The following is an 11,200-nucleotide window of genomic DNA, read 5'->3' as shown; positions in this document are numbered from 1 at the left end:
TACTCTCAACTTTTTTAGGGCTGTATGCGGCACTGTCATCCTATGTCACATACACCAGATTCCCCTGACCACTCAACTCTTCTATCATTTTTATTCTTTCAAACGCTCGGAACCAGGAGTTTTTATAGTACAGGCTAGGCCTGGTTTTAACTTCTTTTCTGACATGCCCTCTTCCAACAAGGGGTGGAAGTCACACTTCTTCTTTATTAGATTACCTACATCTTCACCCTTCGTCGAACCGACCCCTTGGGGCTTTGATATTCCCTCCAACCTTCCTGTACATCACCATCAGCCTTCCTGCGACGTCGCTTCAGAAAAACTTCAGGGAGTGAGCGTTCGCTTGTCTATACTACTACTGGAAGACTTTTTGTATTTGTTCGGGCTCAGCCCAGTTCAGGCGGAGATAGGGGCTCCGTTAGGTAAGATCTCATTTTCCTCTTTACTATTCTTCGCTAACTGAGGTATTTTTCTTTCACTTTACAGAGGCTGCCGTGCTCCGGGCTTATTCTTCAGATATAAAACGCCAATCCTTCACCATTTTGAAACCTTTAAGTGTGGAGTTTAAGCAGGGCTTAGCGGCCCCTTCCCGGTCTACCCCTTATATCGCACAGATGGTTCCGTCCGCCTCACAACCTGCTCCACCGGCGCCAGCTCAGGAGGAAGCTTCCTCAGTTCTTCCCCTGGACGTGGCTCCTGTAGAAGACCTAGCCACTGTGGAGCAGGTCGAGGAAGAGCGAGCCGCATCTCCCCCGCCGACCTAAAGTCTAAGGCTCCAACGCAAGAGGAAAAGGGTCACTCCAGCGACTCAAGCGTCCCCTCCACCGCTTCCTTCTGGCCGCCGCCCCTCAACCACCTCTCAATCTTCGGAGGCCAAGACTATTACCCCGGACCAGGAAGCAGCTTTGGGATCAGAGGTTCCCATTCTAACGTCTCAAATATCAACCCCAACCCCCGGTCGGGCTATAACTCCCGATCAGGCCTCTTTTCCCGCTCAAGCCTCCTCCCCCGGGCAGCTACCCCTTCCTCTAATGGACCAGCCCGGGAGTTCTGCAACTCAATTGGCCTCCCTTCCGTTAGCTGTTCCAGCCTCTACTTCTCGATCTAGGGGGAAAATTCACAAGAAGTACGTCTTTACTGACTCTTGGCGCATGCCTTCTTCCACAGAGTCCGGCGCCGCCGAAGAGGCTACAGGAGAGGCTCCTCCCCCTATTGCCCTGGTTGAACTACAGGGCGATTTGGCGGCGTCCTGGAGATCGGGCAATCGAAAGTTTTGGAAGAATCCTCCGATGGAGGGGCTGGATTAAGCTGCTTGTCAGATAATTTCCGTAAGTTTTCTTGTATCAAGGCTCCTCTGCAGGAATCTCTTATAATCTTTCTTCCTATATCTAACGCAGACCTGCTCTTCCAATCTGAGTACCATTCAGTACGCCTCCCGCTTGCAGAGGGAGAATGAAGTGTTAAAAGCTCGTCTTGAGGAGTTAGAGTTGTCGCTAACTCCCCGCGATCCCCTCAACCCGACCCTTGGGGACTTAGCACATTATCTTTGATTGATTGGGGAGTCTGCAGAGTCTACCCGCAACATTTCTCATGAGGCTTTTGACAAAATAAAGACTTTGGAAGCGGCTCTGCAGACAAGCGAGTCCAAATTAGCTTCTGAGGCGGAGAGACATCGCTCTCTGGTGGTGGAGCTGGATGCAAGGGACGCCCGGTTGACGAGTCTACAGGAAACCTGAGAGGCTCTTCAAAAGACTTTAACTGATGTCCAGGGTCAACTGGCCTCCAGTTCAGACCGGGAGAAGGCCCTTCACAGCCAGTGGGAGGCCAGCCAAGCAACCCTTAAATCAATGCAGGCCGACCTTTTGAAAGCTCAAGAGAATGTTTCCCAGGGTCAACAAGATTTGACTTTGGCCCGAGCTGACACGGAGAAGGCCAGAGCTGATACTGAGAAGGCCCGGACAGAGTTGACAGACTACCAGGCGGGAGAAGTTGGTTGTCTGAGAGCCTACAGACGAGCCTACGTCACCTCCCCCTTCTTTTTAAGGAAAATAGCGGGTTTGATGAATTTCATACTTTGTTGCGGCGCGATTGGTGGGGCTCAACAAATGTTTGAGCAGGATCTGCTTCACTCTGCTCCTTCAAAAGATTTCTTAGACACTGCCCGTCTAATGAACGAGCTCCCGGACGGGTCACTCCCTTCCTTCAGAGATGATGATGACCTATTCCTCCTCCCAGAGCCTCCAGTTGACGCTGCGCCTTGCCCCCCTGAGCCTCCTGCTGACAATAATCCTTGAGATGGCACTATGTACTTCACTTTAATGTAAACATGAAGCTGTCAAACTTTCACTTGGCTTGTAATCTTGAACTTGAATTTACTTTGGCCTATTTAATCTTCTTGTGATATGACCTGACCGCTGGCTTTTGGTTTTCTCTTATAGTATATTAACCGTCTTATAGTATGTTCACCCTCTTATTTATAGTCTCGTATATTTCCTGACCGAAACGACCCATGGCCCTGCGAATGTGTAATTTGGCCTTCTAGTTTAAGTCTTATTTGACCCCGGTCGGGAATCCCTTTTTTACCCCAACTTGTCTTCCTTGTCTTTTTCTGCTGACTGTTCAACTAAGCTTAACAAAGAGCCCTGGTCTGTGTTGATATCCTGACCTGCTTAGCTTGCCTTTTTCTGCTGACCGCCATGGCTCAGCCATACCCCCTGGCCTGTTCTTTTCCCCATAATCCAGGTCAAGCTAACTTCAGACCGGGAAATTGAGGGTTAAGCCCAGGCCGGGAAAGCGAGGGCACTTTTCCATAAGACAACTGTTGTGTCTTTTCCCGAGATCCATCTCCTCGTACTTTACGTCGGTACTTTTCCAAATATACCCTTGGGTGTTATTTTCAAAGAAGATTCGTCGGTTCTCTTTGTTCCCGCCAATTATTGTACATTGGTGGATGATGCCTGACAAAATTGCCCCTCTACCCAGCGGCTATAAATAATCTCCTCTAGCTTTGCCTCCAGACTTTGCACGTCTTCTTCTTTCTACTGCTGGAATCAAGTATCATTCCCGAATCTCTGCTTTTGCGTTGATAGCTTCCCGCTCGATCTCTTCTTCTTCTGTTTCTTTTCTCATGGCATCCCCTTCTTTTCTTCCTTCTTATTGCTATGGGGATTTACACCCTCTTATTGCTATGGGTTATACTCTCTCGTATTGTTATGAGCTCCGCTCTCTTTGATGGTTAGGGCTCAGACTATTCTCTCCTTGACTCCGTGGACATTTGGAAGTCAAGGGATCAACACTATTTCTCTCCCCGACTCTACGGGTATTTAAGAGTCGAGGGATCAAATCAGATCCTCAGTCGATCGACACCACTCTACAGTCATGATAAAGGCTCCGTTCCCTCATATTGCTATAGGTTTAGCTTCCATTGACTTCAAGGCTCAACCTCCCCCATTTGGGGTCGAGCTATCACCACAGGTCTCAAATTAGAGTATCTCCACTGGTCTCAGACCAGAGTATCACCACCGGTCTTGGACCAGGGTATCTCCACTAGTCTTGGACTAAAGTATCATCACTGGTCTTAGACCAGAGTATCCCACGAGTTCTACTCTCTTCAATCTCACGGATCCAACACCCACTTGGCTCATGGGCTCTATGCCTTTTTGTTGGTGCAACATCCCTTAGGTCAAGGTTGACCTGGGTGACCAAGCTGAGTCTTGGTTTGAGTTTAGATGTTTGACAATAAGAAATTGATTGAAGAAGAGTCAAGTAGGTCAAGGTTGACCGGATACTTGACAGGGAAGTCCTGGTGAGTGAAGCCAGGCAAAAGGAAAACCCTAGTGAGTGAAGCTAGGTGAAAGTCCTGGTGAGTGAAACCAGGTGAAAACCCTAGTGAGTGAAGCTAGGTGAAAGTCCTGGTGAGTGAAGCTAGGCAGAAGGAAAACCCTAGTGAGTGAAGCTAGGTGAAAGTCCTGGTGAGTGAAGCCAGGCAGAAGGAAAACCCTAGTGAGTGAAGCTAGGTGAAAGTCCCGTGAGTGAAGCCGGTGAAAGCCCTAGTGAGTGAAGCTAGGCATATGGAAAACCCTAGTGAGTGAAGCTAGGTGAAAGTCCCAGTGAGTGAAGCCGTGGCAGGAAAATCCGATGGATCGAGGATGATCGGACATCCGGTGTTGGGAAGTCCAAGTAGGTCAAAGGATTGTTGGATACTTGCACGAGGAAATCGATAGGTCAAAGGATTGACCAGACACTTGGTGGGAAGTCCTAGCGGTCAAAGGTGACCGGATGCTAGGCATGATGTACCAACAGGTCAAGGTTGACCGGATGTTGGTTTGAAGGCTTGGAACTTGGTTTTGGGCAAAACCAAGTGTTGGATCGATCGATGAATCGATCCAGGTGGATCGATCGGTGGATCGATCCAGAGCTCCCAAGCGAAAAGGTCGGATCGATCCGTGGATCGATCAGATGTTCCAATCGATCGATGGATCGATTGGGGCCCCTACGCGCGATAAGCGCCGGATCGATCCGTGGATCGATCGGCAGCTAGCTAGGGGCGCTCTGGATCGATCCGTGGATCGATCCAAAGCCTCCCGATCGATTGGGAACATTCGAATCGATGCGTCGGATACGAGCTGCAGGCGTTCATTTCCTTCGGCATCTCTTCTCCGATTCACTCCAGATTTCTCGCCAGCTCCTCCACAGCACTCACAAAGCTCAGATCACCAATTCTTGAAGGATCTTGGAAGTTTTCCAAGTCAAGAGGCGGATCAAAGCCAAGAAGAGAAGCTAGGGTTAGGGTTTATACTCATTGTAAGCTTGTAAGCTTGTATTTCTTGTATCCTTTCCCTCTCTTCTTGTATTGAGTCTTGTAGGGCTTCTCCGCTCTTGGTAGTTACCATAAAGGAGAGTTTTATTTAGTGGAGGGTGTGTGTGTTGGTGTGGATCCTTGGATTAGTCACCTCTTGTGAGGTGGATACCAAGTAAACCAACCATGTTAGCGTTGTGTGATTGTTTCTTTGTATTTCCGCTGCACATCTTTGAAGGAACAAGCAACGCCGAGCAACGAGCGAACGCGACGAGCTATTCCCCCCCCCCCCCCCTCTAGCTACTTTTGGTCCTGACACTTTTGATGTCACAGGCTTCCCATCCTTCTATCTCATGAACTCCATTTCCGTTCGCTTTCGATCTCTCGGGATTCACTCCCGCTCTGCTCATGGGCTTGACTCCCGTTCGCCTTTGATCTCTCAAGATTCATTCTCAGTTGGTATTCTCTCGTTCGCCTGATCGGTACTGCTTGCCCGTTCGCTTGGTATCGCTCGCCAGCTGCTCAAAACTCATAGATCGTCGCTTGCTCGGCATTCATCACATATCGCCACTCGCAAGGCACCGCTTGGTCGCCCGTTCGACATTCGCTTGGTCTCTCTCTCTTGGCATTTGATCGATCACTTCGCTCAGTATCCATCCATTGTTCCACTTAACACTCCTTACGTCGCTTGTCTTGACATTCCTTATATCGCTGGGATCGACATTCCTTATGCCACTCGGCTCAACATTTCTTATGCCGCTAAGCTCGACATTCCTTATGTTGCTCTGCTCGATACTCGTCGCTCGGTCAGTACTTATCTCACTTGCCGCTTTGCTCGACACTCGCCACTCGGTCAGCACTTGCCTCACTCGTTGCTTCGTCGGTATTCGTCTCATTCAACACTCATTCAATACTATTTTTTGTCACTCGCTATGTATTGCTATTTTCATTCGATTGACATCGCTACTGTCACTTGCTCGACACCGCTTTCGTCGTTCGATCGACATCGTCACAGCTACAAGCTCAACGTTATACGATGAACCTAGCGATTTGACTCTATACTTAGGAGCGATTCAACCTCTGTGACAGACTATCAAGTCAATTAGACTCACACCTCTTTTGACTAGACTTGAAGGGGAGGCTTGTGATACGATAAGAGAAGAGCAGGTGGGCAAAAAGGTCATTAGGGTCATTTCACTATTTTAGGTTTTAGAAAAGGAGAGGGAGTACTGTTCTTGAGGAGGTCTAGGATTTTTGGTCGTGGCTGCCAAGCTCCAGCACGTGGCTACCCTCACGCACACTTGGAGCCCCCTCTTCTTCTCCCTATTCATTCTCGCGGCCGCCTCCTCCCTCCTCGTCGTCGTCACCGGGTATGCCACCTTCGTCCTCTAATCAACCTTCGACACCACACTCGCATCTCCACGTCGACGCTACCCCACCGCCTTAGCCACCCGACGACGACCACACCCACGCACTACTCACAATGCTGACAACCTCCTCCCCCTCTCTCCTGCACAGCCGCCTCCGGCCACTGTCATCAAGGGCACACACAGTTGCTGCCTCCTCCTCTTCTCCCTCTTCACGTGCTGCAACCCCCCTCATTGGTAGGTGCCACATGTCACAATCCCTCTCGCTAGCAGCCTCCATGTGCCAGCAACCCACATGTCAGTAGTCCATGCGCTGACTTGGTCCAACCTTCACGCTGATGTGGTGGTTCAGCCTTCGTGCTCTATTATGTTTCGGTCTATGTGCCACTATCGTATTCCGACCCTCTGCCACAGTCAGCTCCATGCCATTAGATCTAGCTTCTCATCTAGCTCATATTCATCTACTCTTTCGGGTCACAACGACTCGATCAATGTCATGACCAGCTCATCGGTCTACTAAAGGGCCCGCCCCTGGGCTAGGGTATGTTTTTCATATTTATTTTTCATGCATTTCATTATTTTATTATTTAGCCTGCTTCTTGTATATTATTGGGACCTACCTCGAGCATTGGGGTATCAGAAATCGAGGTAACCTGGTCGTTGTCTACAGGTAGCATTGACTAGAAGCCTACTGACGACTTGATTGACATAGAAGACAACTCATTATATCGCTCCGGGTCATGGCAACTCGGTCAATATTCTAGCCATATTATTCCGGCTGTTCCATCTTATAAGCTTCCAGACGGGATCACTAGTAATTTATGTTTCAGAAATATTAGTTTGTATTTTATATTTTATATTATATTCTTTATAAATATTATATAAGAATATTATTAGGATTAGAAGAAGAAAAAATTTTAAATGAAATTAAAGCATCATAATACAGACTTAATATTTCTGGTAAAACTTTTAATTTATATCTAGGGTCTAAAGTAAATGTAACTAAATAAATTTTAGAAATATGGAAAAAATTATTTTTCTCATTTCGTTTTCATTGTTAATACACAAGAAGATAAAAATTTATTAGTAATATTTTCATTTAAAACTAATACTATATTACAAAAATTTCCTAAAACTAAATAAGAACTAGGATAATAAAAATTGAAAAGTTATTCAGTTTCATTACATATTTTAAAATTTCACAAATACTACTATAAATATTTTATGTTGTGAAAATAAATATATATTAGTATTATTAATATTTTATGTAAAAAATAAATATAATAATTTTCTATATTAAAATGAATATTGTAACAATTGATCTGTTTAATTCTAACATATTGGTAGATCAAGTGGAAAATTTTTAGTTCTCATTCAATTATTTTTACAAAATTTAACATATTATTTCATCATAGATGGATGCGACCATAGATATGAAATAATATTTTTAATTGGGATAATATGATTTGCTAAAATTCATAATCTATCTTAAATACATAAATTTAAAACATAACAAATGTAACGAATATGAAAAAAATAAACCACTGATAATAAGTTGATATATAAACTTTAGTTCATCAATACTAGCGATATTAGAACTAACATTATGAAATGATATTAAAAATATTTTATAAGTTAATATATATTCTTTTAAAATTAAACATAATAATTATGAGATATTGTGAGTACTATGTGATTCATCTAAAACTCTATAAGCTAAACAATCTTTTTTAAATAATCTAAGATTTATCGATCCAATGGCAAATTATATCCATATATGAATGTATTTGTCAATGATCATTCAAATATCAGAACATAAAAAAATTTATTATTTAATTTACTCAATTCTTCAATTATTTTTCTCCCTTATTTCATTATTTTTTTAATTATTTTCTTGCTTTGGCAAGTATCCCGTCAATATGCTCGATCCTCTCCTCTCTTAGTGACGACTTGGTGGTGGCCTCATAGCGAGGTTTTACCTTGGTTGCGGCCTCGCAGAGAGGTTGCGAGGCTAGGCGCGACCTCAACAGTGTGCCCTTACTAGCTTGAATTCACCCCTAATTGAAAATTCTAACTACTTCACTGATGCTTGTTGATATACGCTCATATTCTAATGTTGTAGTTGCAATTGAAAAACAAACAGACATAAATTTCTATATTGTAACCACATATATCACGACTATCTTGTAGAAATTCAGAAGAGAAAAAAACTATCCATATTATTAAATCCAAAAAGAATATTAGAAATACAAAGTATAAAGCCTTATATAACTAAGTTAAGAAAGCCTAAATCATAAACCCTAAATAGAAAAGGGAAAATACTAAATTGCCCTAAAAGCTATAAACAAATAAATATATATAATCTAACATTTCTCCTCAAACTCACGATGCTACAACTAGAAACATTGAGAGTTTGTCAAACAAAAAATGAAAATGTGAAGCAAAATGTGTATTGGTAAACATATCTATCAACAATCTGTAGGTTTGAAGGAATAAAAGGTAATGTGATGGTGCCAATTTGAAGTTGATGACGAGTAATGTGACAATCAATTTCAATATATAGACAGCTTCAACTTACCAAGACTTCACCGATCCCATAGACCAGGACTTCCTTGTCTTGCCACATCTAGGACTTTCACTTTGCCTAAGATTACTTAGGACTTTCCTGAACACTTAATTAAACTTGTTAGAATAATAATAAGACTTAACTTTGAACTATTTGTCAATATCAAAACTCAGGTTCGATCATCTGTTGCTCCTTGCACCAATAGATAGAACCCTGCATGTCCTAGAAAACTCCTTACCTCCTTTACATCGACTGGAGGGGGTAATTTCTCGACTACCTCTACCTTTACCTGATCAACTTCAATCCCCCGCTCAGATATCTTGTCCTAAAATAATCCCCTCTTTAATAATGAAATGACACTTTTCCCAGTTTAAAACTAAGTTTTATTCTTTACATCTCTATAATACTTTGGATATATTTTCTAAGCATGAATCAAAGCTGGTGTTATACACAGAGAAATCATCCATAAAGACTTCCAAAATATCTTCGAACGACATCCTTCTAAATGCAAAGGTCCCGTAGGGGCATGTGAACGTGATCTTCTCTTGATCATTTGGATGAATGGGAATTTGATAGAACCCTGAGTACCCATCTAAGAAATAGTAATCCGAGTGTTTGACCAACTGTTCTAGCATTTAATCAATAAAAGATAGGGGGAAATGGTTTTTTTTGGTTTTCTTGTTCAACTTCCTATAATCAATGCACATACGTCATCCTATCATTATTCTAGTTGAGATCAATTTGTTGTTCTCATTTTTGATGACGGTCACCTCCCTTTCTTGAGGACTACATATACAAGACTTACCCACGGACTATCAGAAATGAGATATATGATTCATACATCTAGGAGTTTGATTACCTCTGCTCTGACTACTTCTTTCATGTTAGGATGTTAACCTTCTCTGATGTTCAATAGAGCTCTTATGATCATCTTCCAACAAAATTCTCTGCATACATAGTGCCAGATTAATCCCTCTAATATCATCAATTGTATATCTCACTACTTTCCTGTGGTGGCTTAGTATCTCGAGCAATTTCTGTCTCAAGGATGCTCAAATTTGCACTAACAATCACTGGAAGCATAGAGTGTGGCCCATGAAATTCATACCTGAGATTGATAGGAAGAGGTTTGAGTTTTACTTTGGGTACTATGTTCTCTGGAATTCAATTCCATAGTTGAAATTCGTTCATACTCCTGAGTTGCCTTTGTGGGTTAGTCTGCTCCTAGTTCACTATCTTCTATCTCATCATCTTGGATTTCTAGCATTCCACAATCCCACGTTGCCTTGAAGGGGTTTCCTCTTAAGACTTGCAAGATCTCTTCAAAGTCATCCTTTCGATCATGGTGCTTATCAAGATTTGCTTCATACAAAGAAGTAGATTTAGATAACATTGTTTCAAAAGTTCATTGCACCACAGTGGTAATACCTCTTCGTTATAATCTTGTTGTTTTGGGTTTTCAACTCCATGGTCCCTTGGATGAAGTTCCTTTTCCATGTTAGAGTTTACTCCCTTGTTCTATAGCTTGGTGATTTTGAGTGGAGGGGTGATCAAATTCCCCCCCCCCCCCCCCCCCCCCCCAACCATCTATTGAGGTTGTCTATCAGTCGGTCAATTAAATCACATGCTTCATTGATATTTTGTTTAAAAGGGACCCCCAACGGTTAAGTCTAAATGAGTCTTGTTTGAAGATGATAGCTTGATATAGAATAAATGGATAAACAACCATTCTTCAAGCCTGTGGTGTGGACATTGTCATATTATGACCACATATCTATTCCATGCTCTCATAAAGTCTCTCCTTCATTCTGCTCGAACTTTAGGATTTGGTTCTTTAAATCAATAGTCTTAAGTTTTTGTTGAATCCCTAAGGCTAAATGGAAAGGTCAGTAGTAATATAGTTTCTGTAGGAACTCCTTTATATTTCAGTGTGTTGTAGTATCTATAAAACTCTAGTAGATGCAAATAAGAATTTTCAAATTTTGTACCATTGAACTGCTCTTCTTAGACTTTAGAAATGAATGTTGCAGCTAGTATGAAATTTTGAACTTGAATCTTGGGCACACAATTTTATTTAACCCTTTGCCCGACTTGGGGGGCAGCGTAGTCTTTCAGAGGCCTGTGTTCCATAATGACAGGTGCAAACAACAGTCAAATGCAAAACTAAGGAAGGGTGAAGGAAATGTATAAACAACTAACTAGAAGGAAATGTTTAAACTAATTTGGATGCTAGTCACCTAATGTTGCTTAACGCCAGTCCTTGGCAATGACGTCACAAATTTGTTAACCTCTTCTATAAGTGCACGGAATAATCATCAAATAATAAATATCGATCCACATGGATTGGGTAGTAAGTACTAGAGATGTCACATAATGAATTATCTAGATTGATGAAGGTGTTGGTGATCTTCAAACTAGAGGTCATGGGAGAGTCTAAGAGAGAGAGATTAGCAAAGAGAGTTGTTATAAGGA

This window comes from Zingiber officinale, chromosome 10B, assembly GCF_018446385.1.
Source record: "Zingiber officinale cultivar Zhangliang chromosome 10B, Zo_v1.1, whole genome shotgun sequence".
In the NCBI taxonomy this organism is placed as follows: Eukaryota; Viridiplantae; Streptophyta; class Magnoliopsida; order Zingiberales; family Zingiberaceae; genus Zingiber; species Zingiber officinale.
The sequence above is the reverse complement of the archived record's forward strand: the minus strand, read 5'-3'. Positions refer to the sequence as shown.